Source organism: Rhinopithecus bieti, unplaced genomic scaffold (genome assembly GCF_001698545.2).
Source record: "Rhinopithecus bieti isolate Rb0 unplaced genomic scaffold, ASM169854v2 scaffold_5246, whole genome shotgun sequence".
Taxonomy (NCBI): Eukaryota; Metazoa; Chordata; class Mammalia; order Primates; family Cercopithecidae; genus Rhinopithecus; species Rhinopithecus bieti.
The window spans coordinates 850,735-870,141 of record NW_016804704.1 but is presented as its reverse complement, the minus strand read 5'-3'; the positions used below and the strand labels follow the sequence as shown (position 1 = coordinate 870,141).

At 41.0% G+C, this 19,407-nt stretch overlaps 2 long non-coding RNA genes across 2 annotated transcripts in view; one reads left to right on the top strand and one right to left on the bottom strand.

Annotated features, from left to right (window-relative positions):
- LOC108528396 (uncharacterized) overlaps positions 1-15,664 on the top strand; it is an 84,767-nt gene extending 69,103 nt beyond the window's left edge. Inside the window, exon 3 of the long non-coding RNA XR_001885128.1 lies at positions 14,550-15,664. This is a non-coding gene — a long non-coding RNA (uncharacterized LOC108528396). The remainder of the gene's footprint in view (positions 1-14,549) is intronic.
- LOC108528395 (uncharacterized) lies at positions 742-18,352 on the bottom strand. The gene is made up of 3 exons (XR_001885127.1): positions 18,238-18,352; positions 5,336-5,429; positions 742-2,543 (listed from the first exon to the last, which is right to left on the bottom strand). It is a non-coding gene; the product is annotated as an uncharacterized LOC108528395 (long non-coding RNA).
- Between the last annotated feature and the right edge of the window lie 1,055 nt (positions 18,353-19,407).

Here is a 19,407-nt window from a genome sequence, read left to right as displayed (position 1 = left end):
GATTTGGTAACACACACTCACTTCGCAGATTCACAGGGAGGTGGACTTAGGGGGATATTGTGAAATCCTGGCCCAAGGCATAAAGGGGCTGTTGATCCCCTGGACCTACAGAAAAACTGGACCTAGGATGTAAAATCTCAAGACGTCTCAGAGAAATGTAAGGTGATTAAGGTGATACCCATAAGTCCCTCTAGGGATTCTGGGAAATGTATGGGTGGACCAACCTATACAAGACTAAACTTCTTGCTCATTAAATGCATGGCATCTAAGAGCATCTCTCTGTAACAGTGACCCCATTTGTAGGAGGCCTTTCTTTTTAGTTCAGCTAAAAGCCAGGTTCTTCTCACACGGCCGTGAAAGATTAGGCTTGCAGACACCTTGAAAGGTGAGAAAAATAAAATTGATTGAGCGAAAAGAAAAAATAAAAAAGGAAAACAGGAACTCTCAGCAAAGTGAGAGTTCTGCTAGCCGGTTGCCTGCCTCACAGACGGAATCCCCAGTTTCACCCCAGAACAGGAGAGGCCAGGCTCCTCCCTCCTGCAAATGACGCGAACTTCCCGAGGCCGCACCCCAGCGCGCAGCCTCCCAGTGTTCAGGCCAGACCGAGGTTCTTTCGGGGAGCCCTTTCTACTTGGCTGTCTCACGTTCATCCTCACCAGCTAGCGAAATACAAAACACACACAATACAGAGCAAACTGTGAGACGAGTATCAGTGAATAAATCCCTGTGCAGACATCTCTTGTATTAGAAATGTTCATTTGTTATGAACCCAATTCAAGCTGGCTTAAGCCAGAAAACAAACATACACCCACACAACAAGAATGTGTTAAATGTCATAACTGGAAAGGAGTACATTGGCTTTAGGAATGGCTTCGTTGAGGGACTCAAGGGCCCTCATCAGGATTTTGTTCCCCAAAGTCTTTATCCCACAATTTATGAGCATCTCCCAAATGACATTCTTGGTAGCAGAGATACAGCAGTGCACATAGAAGGTCTGTCTTCCTCAAGCCAAGATTCTGACTGATGGTGAGAGAGGCCAGGAGTCCATTCTAGGTTCACATGCTCAGCCCTACTGTTTTTTGTGACAGATACCATCTTGGTTAGGTTCTCTCCGTGTGGTGGTACCCTACCTTTTCAAGCTCATATCCTTCCAGCAATACATGTGATTAACAAGAGACCTTCTTATTTCCACAGTTCTATTAATGTTCTGGGACATGCCTGGCCTAGAATTTAACTGATTCTTATTCTCAGCTTTGAACAGATTACAATGCCAAACAATGAAATTCACTAATTCCTTAGACCTGACATTGGGACTGCTCTCCAAGCAGAGGAAGGCACTAGCCCCACCTAAACGCATGGGTGGAGAGTGGGCATGAGAGACATTCCCAAAGGGAATTTGGGTGCCAGTAGCAGAAGGAACCATCTTTCCAGGGCAGGCAGAAGCAATAGTTAACTGCAGCATTGAAATTACTTCCTTAGGATATATTCTTTGCAGTGAAACATGAATTCATAGGGTAAATATATTTTAAGACTTCTGATAAAATTGCGAATGGTCTTCTATGACGTGTCTGTTTGTTTTTACACTCACCCCATGTGTGTGCCTGTGTGGTTTAAGTGGTGTAAGATGTTAAAAGTACTTAGAGTGTATTAAGTTGATTTCTGATCACTGAAGACTCTCTGTTTCTCTATAGTTGATAGACTATTAGTCCATTAGTTTACGTTTCAATTACAGATAAAATGAGATCCTGGTGTTAGCTTTCAGGCAGATACACACACACACACACACACACACACACACACACACACACCAGAGAGAGAGAGAGATCAGCTTTGAAGAAGACTGAATTCTCTCCCCGCACAAATGAAGCCTCAATTGTTCCATCCTATGCTGCAATAGCATTAATAACTCTCAGGTAACATGGCCGTACTCTTCTGTTCTCCTTGGTAAGATGATCAATAGCAAATATTTGTCTTTTTTGGAAAAAAAAAAAAAAGCCTCCTCAGGATTAATAGTAAAGCCAAATAGAAGGGAATTAAAATTAGAAAGAAACAGCAAAATTCAAGATGATTGCTTCGATGTCAAAATGACCACCAGAAGAAATGACACAATGCATCTGTTATCCAAGTGGTAAACTCCTTCTGAATTTCCAAACCACGTTTCCACCCAGCCTGCACTGCCTGTGCTTTGACATATCTCTGACTGTGATGACCATGATCTCTTGGAAGGGATTTTGCAGCCAGCTCTCTCATCAAGGTGTTTTCTTGAGTATGGAGAAGAAGGGAAGACAAGCTGCTCCTCCTGACTGTGGTTTAGGATATTGACACAGAAGTTGATAGATCAGTAATTCCCCTGCTCCAGGAGGGGGATCTCTGAGGGCAAACTCCAAAGTGTGATGGATGTGATGTTCAGCCCTTGCAGAACCTTGCTTGTTAGTGTTGCCTCTGCAGTCTCATTTACTGTCTGTCTTTTCCCTTGCCCTGACCTTGAAACTTCTGTACAGCCACTGAATTTGCATGCATGTATCACCTGGTCTCCATGGCAACTGCAGAAAATCAGAGCAGAGACAAGGGATTCAGTGTCCACTTGTTAACAGTGCTTTCTACCTAAATCAGGGCATTTCAGCCTTTGGTATATTGACATTGTAAGTCAGATGATTCCTTGTCGTAGGGTCTTTCTTGTGCACTGTAGGATTTTTAGCAACATCCTGGCTTCTGCTGGCTAGATGTCAGTACCATTCTCTAATTGGGATAACCTCAGTAGTCCCCATACATTACCAAATGTCTTCTGTGGGAAGAAATCATTCCCAGCTGAGAAAAACTTAACTAGGTCATTGGAACGTAGAACCAAATTGGATGGGGTGTCGTATAATGTATAATTTCTTTACATTTTAAAAATAACCTTATTCTGAAATTGGTTCTGGTTGCCACAGAGAAATGAGCAAATATCTTCTTAGCAGGCACATCATGAAGACCTAGAAGGAATTCCAAACTGCGACCTCAAATGTGTTATTAACTGAGACAATACTTACACAATTTATAAAGTATTTTAATATTTTTTTGTTTATGTGCCTCTCATAAATTACTTTAAAAAATCTTTGAAATGTACAAAGTGACTCATGTCTATAATCCCAGCAACCTTAGGAGGCCGAGGTGGAAGGATTGCTTGAACCCAGGAGTTTGCGACCAGCCTGGGCAACATACTGAGACTTCATCTCTAAAAAAAAAAAAAAAAAACAAAATTAGCCAGGTGTGGTGGCATGAGCCTGTGGCTCCCAGCTACTTGGGAGGCTGAAGTGAGAGGATCACCTGAGCCTGGGAGGTGGAGGCTGCAGCCTGGGTCACACCACTGCACTGCAGCCTGCTTGACAGAGCAACACTCTATTTCAAAATAAATAATTTTTTTTTAAAGTCCAATATAAAAGACACTTGCTTCTCTACAAATTCTTCTAGCATGCTCATGCCTATGCTTCTGAGCTTTTTGTACAATTTAAGATTATATATAGAAGGCCGAAAAGCTTAGGACAGGTCTTGCCTCTTCCTTGAGTAAGCCAAGGAAGTGGCATGTTCCTCTGCTATTTCTTCTGCCTCAAATGCTCTTTCTGCAGCTACCTGTGGGCTCACTCTCTCCAATGAGAATACAATTATTCTGTACCAGTAAATATCCCTTCTTCAGAGATGGCTTCCCTGACACCTTAGTGGGTCACTGCCTACCTCTGTGCCATCTCTTTCTTTGCACTGCTTTTCTTTCCTCCTTAGCATCCAAAGTGACTACCTAAAATGGTGTGTGTATTCAAGTATTCATTTTATTATCTATCTTTATTGTCTTTCCTGCATGGGAAAGTTCATTTGCCTTTTTTGTTCACTTCTGTTTCTTCAGGAACTAGAACCTAGGCCTAGGCCACAGTGCTTCAGAGAAACACGGCAGGACACTTACTTGGTGGCATGTGTGCCATTATCATTCTGTGCCCATGGCAGACATTGCTAATCGCTCAACACACTTCTCCACTAGACTCACAAACAATATCGGAGTTCTTACTGATGCTGCCACAATTTTGGAGCTAGCTGCTGCTCAATTTAAACATGATGTCACCCTCCTTACTCCAAGACTCACTGCCTATCACTTAAGAAATAAATTGGCTTTATGCAAATAGGATTACGAAACAAATTCCCAGTCACCTCTCTTCTCCAGATGAGCAGGTGAGAAATGCCAACAGGTTCAGGGAAACATAGGCTGCCTGTTTGTGTTTGAATTCTGGCTCCAGTTCTTCCTAAATGTGCAACCTTCAGGAAATTACTTTACCTTTCTGTGATTCAGTTTCCCCATTTGAAAAATGAGGATAATAATAATGTCGATTCCAAGGGGATAGGTGGTGATTCACTGAGATAGTGAAGAATAAGTCTGTAGTAAGGCACACTAAGAATGTGACCTGGGAGATAGTAATTATATGTACATGAGTGTGAGTTTTGTGTGTTACTATGATTATCTTTTTTTAAATTAAAGCTGAAACCTATAGATGAGTGTTTCTTTTAAATTAACATCACTATATTACCCATACAAGGCTGTTCTCTGCATTTAGGTGTAAGTACTAGCCATTTCATAGTATAAGTTGTAGAAAAGTGAACTTCACTTTTTTAGCACAACCCACAGCAAGAATTACATTTTCTGTTAATGACGTAGTATGTGATTATACACATTCAAAACTCAAAGAGAAGTTTCATAAATTTGTATACACCCTTACTACCTATAATGTGCTCTGACATTTCTTACTCTGTTCTCTATTCTGTTCTGTTTCAGCCTATTCTGTTTTTTAATACCTGGTTCCAATCCATTAAGCTGATTTTGTGCCACTGACACAGAGTGAGCAGTAGTTTGAAAGCCAGGGCCCTCAGGAAGGCAGACCCCGCTCTGGGGAAACATTGCCTGTTTTGCATATGCATTGCTGAAAACAGACACTGCTGGCTTAGGAGTAGGAGACTGGCCTTTCAAAGTTGTCCAGATGTGCTCCCATTTAAGAACAATGCTAATTGCATTGGCCAGTTTCAGAACTGAAATAAGCCAATGAACAAAATAAAATGCAGTGCATGAAATTTGCAATAAGCTCACTCTGAAAAAATTTCTGAAATAATCTCGGTTGTAATCATAAAATTGCAAAGGCCATAAGACAATGTCTTGGCCCAGCAGAGGACTCAACAGTGGTTTTACTGAATTGAAGGATGAGACAGCCATCCCTAAACAGGCAAGAAAAGAGCGCCTCTGCTGGCTGGGGGTGGAAATTACCACATTACCAAAAGGAGATTGGGTTCGTGTTTAGTACACAGAGCAAGGAGGACTCACTGGAACCCAGTGATTTATTGATCCTGATGTCTCCTGGTGTTTCCGTGCTCAGTAGTAAAGACGGACAGATCAGAGCAAGGATCCTGGGAGGGAGCTAGGGAGGTATTGTTCAAAGGATACAAAATTTCAGTTAGGCAGGAGGAATAAGTGAATGATGTCCATTGCACATGACAATGAGAATTAATCATATATTGTATTCTTGAAAAATGCTAAGAGAGTAAAATGTTTTACCATAAAATAAGGACTATGAGAGCTAATGAATATGCGAATTAGCTGGATTGAGCCATTCCACAATGTATATATACTTTAGAGCATCACAGTGTACAAAGAAAATACCATTTTATCTGTCAATGAAAAAAATGAAAATCATTATATTAATTTTAGTGAAAATCAAAGCAACAATCAAAAGTAGGACTACTGAAGATTCAGATTCTTTAGAAATGAAGGCTTGAGTTACTCTACTGATAAGGAATCTTGACTAATTGATTTTTTTGGCTGACAGCAAGAGAAGTATGGAAATATGGAATGGATCCTAAGAAAAGAAAGGCACATGTATACATAAAGCAGAAATGAGCGTTCTATGCTTTTGCATATTTTCTCTTTCCTTGTTATGTGTGTTTGTTTTTTATAAATAATAATTTTATTGTCTTTTCTCCTTCCTTTTATTACTTTACATACAAATCATAAGCTATTGTTATACAATTTAGCTTTCAGGTAACAGAATAGTCAGTGGGACCCTGACTAAATTTGCGGAGTAACTAATGCAACTGTTATTATGATGCAATGACTTGAGGCCTGTTTTTCCTCATGTTAGGGAAGGGGCAGGGCTGCATATCACGTATAAAGGCTGCATGTAAAAGAAGGTCATGTACTAAGAAGGGTAAAAAGCAATCTGAAGGATATGGCAGTCACAGATGTGGGGAGCAGGCACTACCTCTGGGACTGAAGGGGCATGCCAAAACAGAAGAGACTTGGGAAAGGGCCATCTCCAAGTTTGAGATCAGACTCTTTGAAAGGGATGTGGCTCTGAACCCAGGTGGAGAGGTTTGGTGAGTACAACAGGCTGGGCCTGGCCAGCAAGAAACCACCCACTGGGGCACCAGCAAAACTTATTGGACGGATGTACTATTGAAGCCCCCACGCATTATGGCAAAGAAGCTGCCCATTGGAAGAGAGTTTCCTGGTGACTACTTCCTTATGGGAATAAGAAGGAGAGTATTGGGATCAGGAGAAGAAGCACAATCCTTTTGTAAGTTGTTCCGGCTAACAAATGTGCAGTGTTTACAAAGTTCAGCCCCAGTGTTACAGAGGAAATCAAAACGGATGGGTTTGGAACTGAAAGTCAAGAACTCGATAACTGGTCCAGCCTCACCTGTGGTAAAGCAGCTTCCCACACACCCATCTACACATATTTCGACTTTTTTAAAACCATGACAAAATGACTCTATGCTTCCCTCTACTGATCAATCAGAACATAATTGGAGGGAAGATGACTTGCTATTATCTGCCTCCTGAGATAACGAAATAAAGGAAGTACAAGCCCACTTCTAATCTACTCCTCCCTTCAATAAAACTGAGCCTCAATATTTAAAAAATCCACTTTACAGAAAACATGGGGATGTAAGAATGTGTTAGAGATGCCATGATAACATAATCGACTTCTGTTGAGGGCCTTCAAGACCACCCTCCATCTGGAGTTTTCCTAGAAAGTTGCATAGGGCCAGCATACAGTTGTGTTCATGACTAAGATTTGTAACAGGGATGTGATAAGAATACACACTGGATCCCAGAGGTCAAAGACACTGGCAGGGCCTGCAGAATCTCCATGTCAGCTTCCGGTGCTCTCTCCCTCTTATAAGGCTCTCAGAATCCATTCGTCCCCCAATTTTGAAAATATAGCAACAGGTAGGCCGTGTTTCTGCCCAGGGAAGCCCATTAGAGACTCAGCACCCAAGGTTTTCTGGGAGCTGGTCACATAAAGATCTTTTGCCAGGCACATACCAAAATGCCACACTCCCGAAAGAAAAGCAGGTGTTCAGAATAAATCATATTGTTTGAACAGTCCAGGCATAGTGAGCTAGTCTTACCATGGAATGGCAGGCACATTCCCAAAATCCAAATTCCTAGACATTAACCAAGGGCCGACTTGCAAGAACACCTTTCTGTGGAGAGTAGTCTCCATCCTGCTATGCTAACTCATTTCTGCACGCAGCCCAATGTAGAAGGGGCTGAAAAATCGATTGGAAAATCATTTTTATATGGAAACACATACATGGCATAGATAAAGAGGAAAAGTACAAGAAACTGAAAAAACTTAGAAAAGATTTATGGAACACACCTACCAAAGGAAACATCTGCATCTTGCTTTGTTTGGACCTTAATTTAAATGAACTCTAGGCAGACATTTTTAAGGTAGCAGAGAATTGTGAAGATAGATTGGTATTGAATAATATGAAATGAATATTGCTGACTATGATTGCATTATGTACGATCATGTATCTTAGTTACTTAAAAAGAGTCTCTATTAGCAATACATACCACCATATTTACAGATAAAATTACTTGAGGTCTGGGAACTTAAAAAATAATAATCTTGCTTTGTTGGTGATAATAATGACAAGTATTAGTGGAGATAAATGAAACAAAATATTGATAATTGTGGAAAATCTTTTTTTTTTTTTTTTTTTTTTTTTGGTGGGAGTTTTTTTTTTTGAGATGGAGTCTTGTTCTATCTTCCAGTCTGGAGCACAGTGGCCTGACCTCAATTCACTACAACTTCCACCTCCTGGGTTCAGGTGTTTCTCCTGCCTCAGCCTTCTGAGTAGCTGGGAATACAGGCATGTGCCGCCATGCCTGGCTAATCTTTGTAATTTTCATAGAGACGGGGTTTCGCCACGTTGGCCAGGCTGGTCTGAAACTTCTGACCTCAGGTGATCTGCCTGCCTGGGCCTCCCAAAGTGCTGGGATTACAGGCGTGAGCCACTGCACCCAGCCTAATTGTGGAAAATCTTCAAGAAGTACAGGGAGAGTAGTTATATCATTCTTTCTATCTTCATGCATGTTTGAAAAGTTCCATATTTAAAAAGACTAATATAAGTAAAGATATATTTTGTTTCTTTATATGTGTAGCCCAGATAACCCACAATTAACCAAAAATGTGAAAGCAAGAATAACAGGGTGACAAGAAAAATTAGCTTTTCATTAAGAAGTTACCTGTAGATTACAAGGTAGAGTAAATGTAGTCTGTCTCCTGGCATTCGTAGGCATATTTTTGGCAGGAGTGAGAAATCTGATCTTTACAAATGATGTCGTTTTACCACCCCTTCTCTTTGTACTAGCTTCCTGGTAAAGGTTAATTGGTTTACCTTTTCAAGAATTTCCTTCCATACACACGCCTCTGTATCTTCTTTTTTTAAAAAAGAACAATATACAGAAAAGTGAAAACTAGTTGTGACTTGAAGATAATAATTCAGATTTTTGTGGGTCTGTGTGTTTTCATCTGAACTCACTTAACTTAGGCTTTTGATTGGAGTGTTGTTTAGAATAGGATCAAGAACATACGGGCAATTAGGTTAGGTGTGGTGGCTCACGCTTGTAATCCCAGCACTTTGGGAGGCTGAGGCGGGCAGATCACTTAAGATCAGGAATTCAAGACCAGCCTGGCTGATAGGGCGAAACCCTGTCTCCACTAAAAATGCAAAATTAACTGAGCATGGCAGCACATGCCTGCAATCCCAGCTACTCAGGAGGCTGAGGCAGGAGAATTGCTTAAACCTGGGAGGCAGAAGTTGCAGTGAGCCAAGATCGTGCCACTGCACTCCAGCCTGGGTGACAGAGTGAAATGCTGTCTCAAAAACCAACCAAACAAACAAACCAAACCAAACCAAACAAAAGAAAACATGGACAATTGATCTGGGACAGCTCTCCCTCGCTTACCTCCCTAATTAGTGTTCACTTGCTGCTTTACCAACTAATTAAAGTGCAACTCCCATTCAATAATATTTGGTTCCTTCTCATGTCCAGCGCAGATATCAGCACTGGGTCTTAAAGGTTATCAGGCAGTCAGATGCTCAAAGACATCCCAGCTTATGGAAAGAGGAATCTTCAAATAAACAGCACTAGCAATGTACTATTGGGTTCTTCTCATAAAGCTGACTGGAGAGAATGGAATAGGAGATAAAGAGAAGGATGGCTAAGTTCTATGAGAAGGAAAGAAGCAAAGAGAATCAAGAATGTAGAGAAGGGAAAGGTTGAGTGCAATTTTTCTTTGAAACAAATTTGGTTATCTTACCCCAGAATAGAATTCTATTGAAAGAAAAATAATATTGATTACAGCATCAAAGGTAAAGAGAAAAAGCAGGCTTTGGGAAACACAGAAACTGAATAGGAGCTAAGAGGATGTATTTGTTGCCACAGCAACAAATGGATAAAGCAGCTCCAACTGTTTTCAGCCTTTCCAACTCAAGAATTTACATTTCTGAGGAGAGTATGTGCATGGCCCAGATTGCTCCCTTACCCCTTTGCCAAGAGAGCATTGGGCATGTTGATTGACAGCCCCAGGAAGTTAGTACATCAGACAGGGTTGGGGTGGAGGGGAGGATGGATGCAGAGCAGGTAAATGCAACACATGTCAACACAGATGATTACGCAGGGATGAAGATGGAAAGTGGCAGCCCAGGCAGCCAGAGCTGTATACACCATGACAGAGACATGAGGGACTGATGGCCTATAAATGGAACAAGCTCCATGGAACAGGCTGGGAAGTGTACTCAATTTTGGATTGCTTTGTGATTACCTCATCCTCAAACATTGCTCTGAGAGATCTGGCCTGGATCACAGATACATATCTGAAGCCATTATTGAGGGCGTGTATTTTTTCTTGGCTTCAGAAAGGTCATGGACAGAGAGCCACAGAGTTGACTCAGCCCCACTGGAACGACGTAGACTGGGAGGAAAAAGTTCATCTTCAGAGGAAAGCTGGGGGTTCTTATTGGAAGGAGAAATTGAACCCAGATAGGAAGAAACAAACAGGACATCGTAATTCTCCCACTGGTTCTCAAGATACTCTCTTCCTAGGACATAGGAGGAGAAAACACACCTCTCCTTAATTAAGAGATGAGGACATTGAGGTGAGTACGAACGGACATTCCTGCATTCCCACAGCTACCACGAGGTGGAGCTCAGACTAAACCTTCAATCTCAGGACTTCTGGGCTGGTGTAACCTCTATTGATCTCTCTGTGGAAGAGTATTTGTGTAGTCAGTCCTCTGAGACGTTTCAGAGGCAACCCCAAAATCTACCTAATGCCGCTCTACCCGCAAGCCTCCCAAAAAGAAATAGAAATTGCACATTCCTCTGGGTCCTAAAATGAGACCCCCAACTCTCTGACAGAAACAGGAGCTGCCTAAGTAACAAGGAGGAAAGAACCAACTGATCTGAGGAAGCATCTGTTCCATTAAGAATGTCACTTCTGTCGGTTCATTCAGGCAAGAGAGAAGGTCAGTCTCTGGAAATCTAGCTGCACTTTGGATGCTCCACCTGCTTTGCCATGCGCCTAAATCTAGGCAGGGCTCCACGTTGTTATTCTGGTCATGAATCCAAACACAGAAAAAACCGGAAAACTCCAACCACCCAATCCTGCCTCTAACACGTGTGAGCCATTGGCCCTTGGGCTCATTAAATACGTTCTTTAGGCCTCAGTGACCTCATTTGCCCATGGGGATGACAATAGAAACTGTCTCAGCTGTTATTGAGAAATCCATGCAATAATGCACATGAAACCCTGAACACAGTGGCTGACATAGGCAAATGCTCCATAATGTTGGTTATTACTATTACTGCTATGTATAATAGTCATGATCAGAAACCATCCCAAGATGTCAAGCTAAGACCCTGCTTAATTATGGCAAGTCTACAGATGAAATATTTGCAACATCATGAATGTGTTTATAAAGAATATGGAATAATAAGACAAAAAATGTTTGTACTTAATACTGACCAAAAGGAGCAGAATTCAAATCTATATGCCAACATGAATAGGATACAATTAAAATGTACAGGGGGAAATTAAGGGAATGGACTAATGTTCACTGTCAGTAGATTTAGTTGAGTCCTTTTTCTACCTTCTGCTTTTACTGTGTCTTTAAGTGTTTCTATCACAAAATTCACTTTCATGACAATAAAAGGTTTCAGTATTTTACAAAAGATGTATGTTCTCTTAAATTTCAATTGCAAATTCATTATGCATTGGAAAAAATGCATCCCACTTTGGGAAGACTTCCCTCCCTCATCTGTAAAGAAAGAGGAGGAAACTCAGTGGTTGAAATGGCTCTTTGCAAGCTCTTTCTCCTAGCATTCCAAGCCAAGTGATAAGGCAGCTACTTAGGATTCAGGAGTAACAGCATGAGCTATTTCCCCAGAGAACCAGCGACAAAATTTCTATATCAATTTCCAGTCCATGAATCTAAGATTCCATAACTACGCCTATGAAAGGGTTTTTTGGGGGAAAGTACATCAAAATAATATTTGAAGTAAGCATTTACAGCTGAAAAGGGGGAAAATATTATCCAGGGATTGGAAAAGCATAGGGTGGGGAAAGCTAACCCCACTCTAATTCCTACTAGCATGTTCTCCCCCTGGTGTGGCGCATCTTTGTGCCAACAAAGATATATAATAAAAAGAAAAATAAATAATAAATGCAAGGCTATAATGTCAGGGAAACACACAGAAGGAGACTTCTCTCATCATAGATTTTCTTAAATGAGCCAGTTCCTACCAGTCCTGAAACTATAAAATTCTCTGCAGTTTTAACTTGCAAGTAAGTATAGCTTGAAAACCCACATAACACATATGTCTCTTCCAGGGAATTACTAAGGAGTGCACATCATGAATACATAAAAACCAGTGCCAACTGGACCTGTGTTCCACTGGACTTTAAAGAAACCCCAAATCTGAGCAAATACAAATTAATGTGCTCCCGAGAGTAGTTTTGCTCACAAGCCAGTCTCAGTTAAATAAAGGCTGTTTTTCTTGAGGTGAATGAAGGGTATCGGCAGCTAGGACTGAACGAAGGAAGCAGCTGCCATTTCTAGGAGCTCACTGGGTTTGGCTCATGATCTAAAGATTTAACCTGCATCACTGACGAGATCCTCACAAAAGCCTGATGTGTGTAGGTGAGCGCATGCTTTTGTGTGCGGGGAGCATTATCATCCCTGTTTCACAGACAAAATACTGAATATAGAGAGGTAAATTCAGTAACTGGATATAACAACAGAAACCAGACTATAACTGAAGCTAACCCTCTCCAGACTCTATGCTACTCAACCCTGTAGGGATAGTATCATGCATTCTCCAAATTCCATTTATTCCACCAAGATTCCATTTTACATGTGCTGACAAAAATATAAGCAATATTTTTTACATTCATTTGCTTTGAGATTCTCCCACGAAACAGCATCCCTGGGGATAGACTGTATTCTTTCAGAGCAAAGGCAGTGAGTGAACTGGTGGTTATCTGGCCCGATGCTGTTTGCAAACACACTGCGTTTGCCTTGCAGAATGTTTAAAAATTTAAAATTAATATCCAACATGTAAAAATAAAATATTTTACAAAAATTGTAATATCTAGCTTTCTGTGAAACGCTAGAAGATTTGTGAATACTGGAAATGCATTTCCATTTGGCAAAGATAACCCAGCCCCTTTAAAGCCTCTCTTCCTACCTGCACCCCCGACATGAGCACAGGGTGAAGTTTCCTAAGACCAGGACCCAGGTGGGAAGCTGCTCACCCTCTGAGTCCCCTGACTGCAGGAAAAACTGTCATCCAATTCCTCCATCCAAGGACATCTGAGAACCTTCACTAAAGCCCATTGTTTCCCATAGGAATATTCAACATTGACTCAACAGTAACTGTGTGCCAATACTCTTTCATAGAATCTTCACAAACCCCCATGAGATGGTCAATATTATGATCTATTTAAATGAGAAATAGTAGTGATTTTTCCTCCATGACACTGGAAAGGATCCACTTAAATGGTGCATTATTTTTTGCTCCAGAATTTTTTCTCAACTTTGATTCTACAAGAACTCAGCATTCCAGTGTCTCTATTTTGCACCAACTGAGCTACACTTTGTTATTGTTGTTATCTTCTTGAGCAGGTATCAGCACCCGTGGCTTTAGGAAGAGGGAAAATGAGGAGGAAATCTAATCTACCTGAGTCTAAGCAATAAGCATCCATGAATAGGGACACTGCATTTGACAAGACGGAAAAGGCAAATAAATTTACTCCGGTTATAAAAATGTCATTATTTGATTTTACTTTAAAATGGCTCTTGGCTGGGCGCAGTGGCTCAAGCCTGTAATCCCAGCACTTTGGGAGGCCGAGACGGGCGGATCACAAGGTCAGGAGATTGAGACCATCCTGGCTAACACGGTGAAACCTCGTCTCTACTAAAAAAATACAAAAAATTAGCCGGGTGAGATGGCGGGCGCCAGTAGTCCGAGCTACTCAGGAGGCTGAGGCAGGAGAATGGCGTCAACCCGGGAGGCGGAGCTTGCAGTGAGCTGAGATCCGGCCACTGCACTCCAGCCTGGGCGACAGAGCGAGACTCCGCCTCAAAAAACAAAACAAAACAAAACAAAACAAAAAAACAAAAAAACAAATAAAATGGCTCTTCAGATCATTCAATGTAAAACAAAAAGGCTTTCTCTTTAATGGTTTCTGTCAGAGACAATATGGTATGAGGTACAAATGATGAACTCGTCCCAGGATGTCCACCAAGTGGATACCCATCAGGTAGGGAGGCAGGGTCCTGGTGATACACTATGTGGAAGAATGGGGAAAATTGATGGAGGACATGGTTGGAATCAGTGGATTTAAATTTTATCTCAATTCCCCCACATCTTATAGTCCTAGACATGTATATTCTTTATTTTATTCAAAAGATACCAACTTTATATCAACTAACCAATTAATTACAGGGAAAGGTTCTATTTAACCTCCTAAAGATGAGTCCCATACAACGAGTGCCTCCTCTTTCCCAGCCCCTGTTCTAAGTACTTACAACGTATTATGTTATGTGAGTCTCAAATACCCAATGGACTGAGGACTCCTAGTATGACATGCAAAGTAAAATCATACAGGTTTTCATTCTGATACCTGCTATTTGCTTTCTATATGTTCTCTCATTTTATTCTTTTTTGTTTTGTTTTCAAGACGGAGTCTTACTCTGTTGCCCAGGCTGGAGTGTAGCGGTGCGATCTCTGCTCACTGCAACCTCTGCATACCAGGTTCAAGCAATTCTCCTGTCTCAGCCTCCTGAGTAGCTGGGATTACAGGTGCCCACCACCACACTTGGTTAATTTTTGTATTTTTAGTAGAGATGGGGTTTTATCATATTGGCCAGACTGGTTTCGAACTCCTGACCTCAGATGGTCCACCTGCCTCAGCCTCCCAAAGTGCTGGGATTATACGAGTGAGCCACTAAGGCTGGCCATTTGATTCTTATAACACCTTTGAAAGCAAGCATGGCAAATATTATAATCACACTGTTACATAATATTATACTAGTTTTAGAAGGAAACTGAGGCTCCTCAGGGTGCTTAGAAGTTTTGCCACTGAAGTTCAGGTGCATTTATTTGCTTCTATTATGTCTTTGTTACCATCTGAACAAACATACAGTTGGCTGCAATGTTGAAAATGTGCCGTCATGCACCTACACTGCCAAAGACAACATGGCGCACCTTGACCTGAGCTCAGAATTGCAGGTATATTAAATGTTAGTCTTCACCATTTAAAGGCAACTGTATTTCCTACGGAAGAGACTACTCGTTTTCTCCCTATGCATTTCCCCTATAAGAATAGAATTTGTGTTTTTTGACTTCATAGGTAGCTGTCCAGAATAAAGTAGACATTACCCAGCACACCTTGGGTCAAGGGAATGTCAGGTGACTGACTAAATTCTAGATGAAACTGGAAGTGTCATATGACAACTTCCAAAGCATAGCAAGGACATGCTCCTCCTATGGACGGCAACCCAGGATTTTTATTTGTCTTCTCCTATATGCTTTAATGTAGACATGGTGTCTGCAGCTGATGCTGCCATCTTGCTAACGAGATGAAGAGGAATGGAGATCAAGAGCAGAGCACCAATCTGGAAGAAGCCCAGGTTCCTGATGACCTTTAGGTCCAAACCACCATTCCAGCCTCAGACTCCTTTCTTTAGATGTTTTCATGAGACAGAAACAAACTTCTCTGTCATCTAAGCAGCTACATTTTAGCCTGTAATTCAAAGGAACACTATTCTTAACTAATAAAATTTTCAGACAAAACGTTGAGACCCACCAACTAAATACTGCATGTTTTAAATGTGAGGATGAACAAAACATGTCTGTGCCATTAGCATGACACCACATACCTTAATGAGGTTCTCTGTCTTAATATACTTTAAAAAACCGTATTTAGGCCGGGCGCGGTGGCTCAAGCTTGTAATTCCAGCACTTTGGGAGGCCGAGACGGGCAGATCACGAGGTCAGGCGATCGAGACCATCCTGGCTAACATGGTGAAACCCCGTCTCTACTAAAAAAAAATACAAAAAACTAGCCGGGTGAGGTGGCGGCGCCTGTAGTCCCAGCTACTTGGGAGGCTGAGGCAGGAGAATGGCGTAAACCTGGGAGGCGGAGCTTGCAGTGAGCTGAGATCCGGCCACTGCACTCCAGCCTGGGCAACAGAGCAAGACTCTGTCTCAAAAGAAAACAAAACAAAAACAAAAAAAACCGTATTTAGCCAGCAGCCCACCCTTTTAACATAATGTTACTGTTCATTTTTGGATTTTAGGAGGGCAACAGTTAACCCTACCTCATTCCTCTCTGAGTTTGGAACCAACTGAAACAAAATAGAGGCATATTTATATTAAAATATGACAAACAGAGCAAATTTATTGCTCCTATTGCTGGTTTGGTAGACATGGTTGGGCCTTTAGTAAAATTATCCTCTACATTGTACTCGATAAGTACAGATTTTCTTTGGACCCGTTGGTATAGAGGACCAGGGCCACCTCTCACCTGGCCAAACACAGAGAATCCAGGAACCTTACAAGTAAGTCACACATGACCACAATGTTCACATATTAACCTTGCTAGTTAGGAAAAGGAGAATAAATACTGCAAGCATCCTGCCAGCTCCACAGTTCTTCACCCTCCCTCTGGGTTGAACAAGTGAAGTGGGGAAGGGGTTCAGTTTTATTCCGGCAATCCCAGAAAGTGAGAGGCTTTTATGTCATGGTCTCCAGCTGGAACAAGTGGAAAGAAAGAAAATAGATCTCCCGCTGCTCAAGATAAAGAAGGAATGTGGCAGCCAAGGATGGGCGACAGAGGGAAGTGATGGTTTCTAACCTGACACAAGGTGGAGAGAAGTAATAAACTAGATGATAAGGGAAGTAATTAAAGTAAAACAAATCTATGACATGAGGTTTCCTTACACACACACACAAGGAATATGGGACTTGATTGCAAGCTTCTTGTTCTTTCATGTTATTATTGAACTCATTATCATGATTGCTGTAATTGTAGTGGTGACCCACTTTATTCATTCACTGTAAGACATTCCTGAAACCAAAGCAGCAATAGGCACTATTCTAAGGCAATATTTACCTGTCATTGTTCTACAGTACCTGTCCCTCTTTTGATGTGGTGTCAATGTCTGTTCAGGTTATATGGTGCCTATATCCCCTGTCATCAGCACCCTCCCATGCTCAGTTCTTCTCATCTACATGCACAAGTATTTCTCTGGGGAAAGGACTGTAGATAAGACAAAAGGAATGTCTACCAGAGAAACAAATGAGCTTAGCTAATGAAGGAAATGAAAATTGGAGCCATAATGTGCTACTGTATCATAAATGAGCATAAATTATTTTGTCAGTGCTATTTACAATTTTACATGGTGCAGAGCTGTGCAATTACGTCTATTCAATTATGCCATTCAAGGGATCTTTCAATAAGGATTCTTCATTGTGGCCAAACAACACATTTGGAAGCTTCCGTTGTACATGGGATTCAAATCTAGACATGAAAGAGTCCATTGCTGTAGATTCAGAAGAAAACTCTTGGCTAAATGTCAAAATACTAGCAAATTCTTGAAGGAGAAATTTTCAATCATTTAGGAATAAAGCATTATGAATATGACCTCTCTCTACGATTGTGGAAATTCTGAGTTGAATTCCAAATATCATGGTGGTTAGGTCGGTGTATTACCAACAATGACAACAACAAACAATACACAGAACAAAATTTGGAAACAAAACATGATCAGAAGACTTTACAAAGGTTAAAAAAGCCCCACTGAGAGGTATTTTTCATAGAATATGTAAATTTTTTATGCATGTTAAAAACAGGAGGACTCTTAAAATATGACTGTAATACTATAATCATTCACAAATGGAATTAAAAATATAAATATCATCAAATATCTAGTCAATGTTCAAATTTCCTTGCATGTCTGAGCCTTTTTTAAACCTCTAATATATCATTTGTACATGTTTCATTTTTTTCTTTCCATAGATAAACATGGCAGCCTTCCAACCCACTTTCTTTTCACCAAACTTAACAAATCCCATAATTACATTCATCCACGTTGTACTATTCACAGCTGCACATCCCATCATGAAAGAGCTTGGTTTTCTATAGGAGTCAAGCTAAATAACGCAATTGTTAAGACAAAACCAGACTTAGCTTGGCTTAAAAATTGAATTGTGTTGCCAACCTGGTGGAAAGTTCCATTACTGGATGGGAAGAAACACTATCACCTTTTCAAAGAATGAAAGTGAATATTAAGCTTCTAGTTACAGTAGTAGAGGTGAGAACCACAGCCACTGAGGCAAGAAAGTGAATGTTAGCATCTACTTACCCTATACAACTTCCAAGGCAATGTTGGGCTTGTTTTACATCTGACTCCTACCCCAGATGTGGATACATTAAGCCTTTGGTCTTAAATACAGCTAGTGCATACTGACTCATGATTTCAGATGGTTTCAGGAAAGACTGTCAAGCAAAAGTTGTACTTGGGGGAATTCCTGGCAGAGTAACAGATGTAGAAATGCCTAACTGCTTTTGTGATATAAATTGATCTTCCTATGGCATCAGTGAATCTTCACGCATTCCTTACATTGATCAGGTAAAACTTACTAGAAATAAAATAACACACACAAAAACACCTTCAAATACTGTGTATATTCATTGATTATTTTTGAATTTAAATGCTTCAAACCTGACCTATAAACTTTCTGAAATGTGTTCAGGCAGCAAATACACATACCATCTACCTATGTCCATTTTGTTTCTGAAATTAGCTTATTCTTGCCTCAGGACTTTCCCTTACTCGGTCCTCTGCCTGCAGCTCCTGCTCTTGGCCTGTCTGCTTTGCACCTTCCCTCCTTAGAGGACTGCACCCCCAGGTCTTCATCTGGGGAGCCCTCCCTGACTCGTCTCAGGTAGCTCCGTCACTCCCATTCCAGTCTCCCTCCATTAAATCACCCATTTATCATCTTCATAGAATTTTATCATAACCAAAAATCATGTTTGTTTGTTTTCTTGCACACTGTCTGAATCCTTCATTGTATGTGACCATGATGAGGTCAGGGAAGTGAATCACATTCACCATGGGATCCCCAGGTCTTAGAACAAAGCCTGGCACATGGTAGGTGCTTGTGAATGAATAAATGAAAGGGTAGATGGATGGATGGATGGATAAATAGGTAGGTAGGTGGATGGGTGGGTGGATAGATGCATGGATAGAAGGATGGATGGATAGATGGATAGGTGGATGGATGGGTAGATGGGTGGACATGTGGATGGATGAGTGGATAGGTGGATGGAATAATGATTGAATGAGTGGGTGGATGGATGGATGATGGATGGATGGATGGATGGATTGTGTAAGTATAGATGGATGGATTGGATGGATGGATGGATGAATTAGTGAGTGAATGAAGGAAGCACCTACAGAGAAAGTTCAGGAGATTTTACTCATAGTGAATTTTATTTAGTACAACCAACATCATGAAGAATTTATGATAAA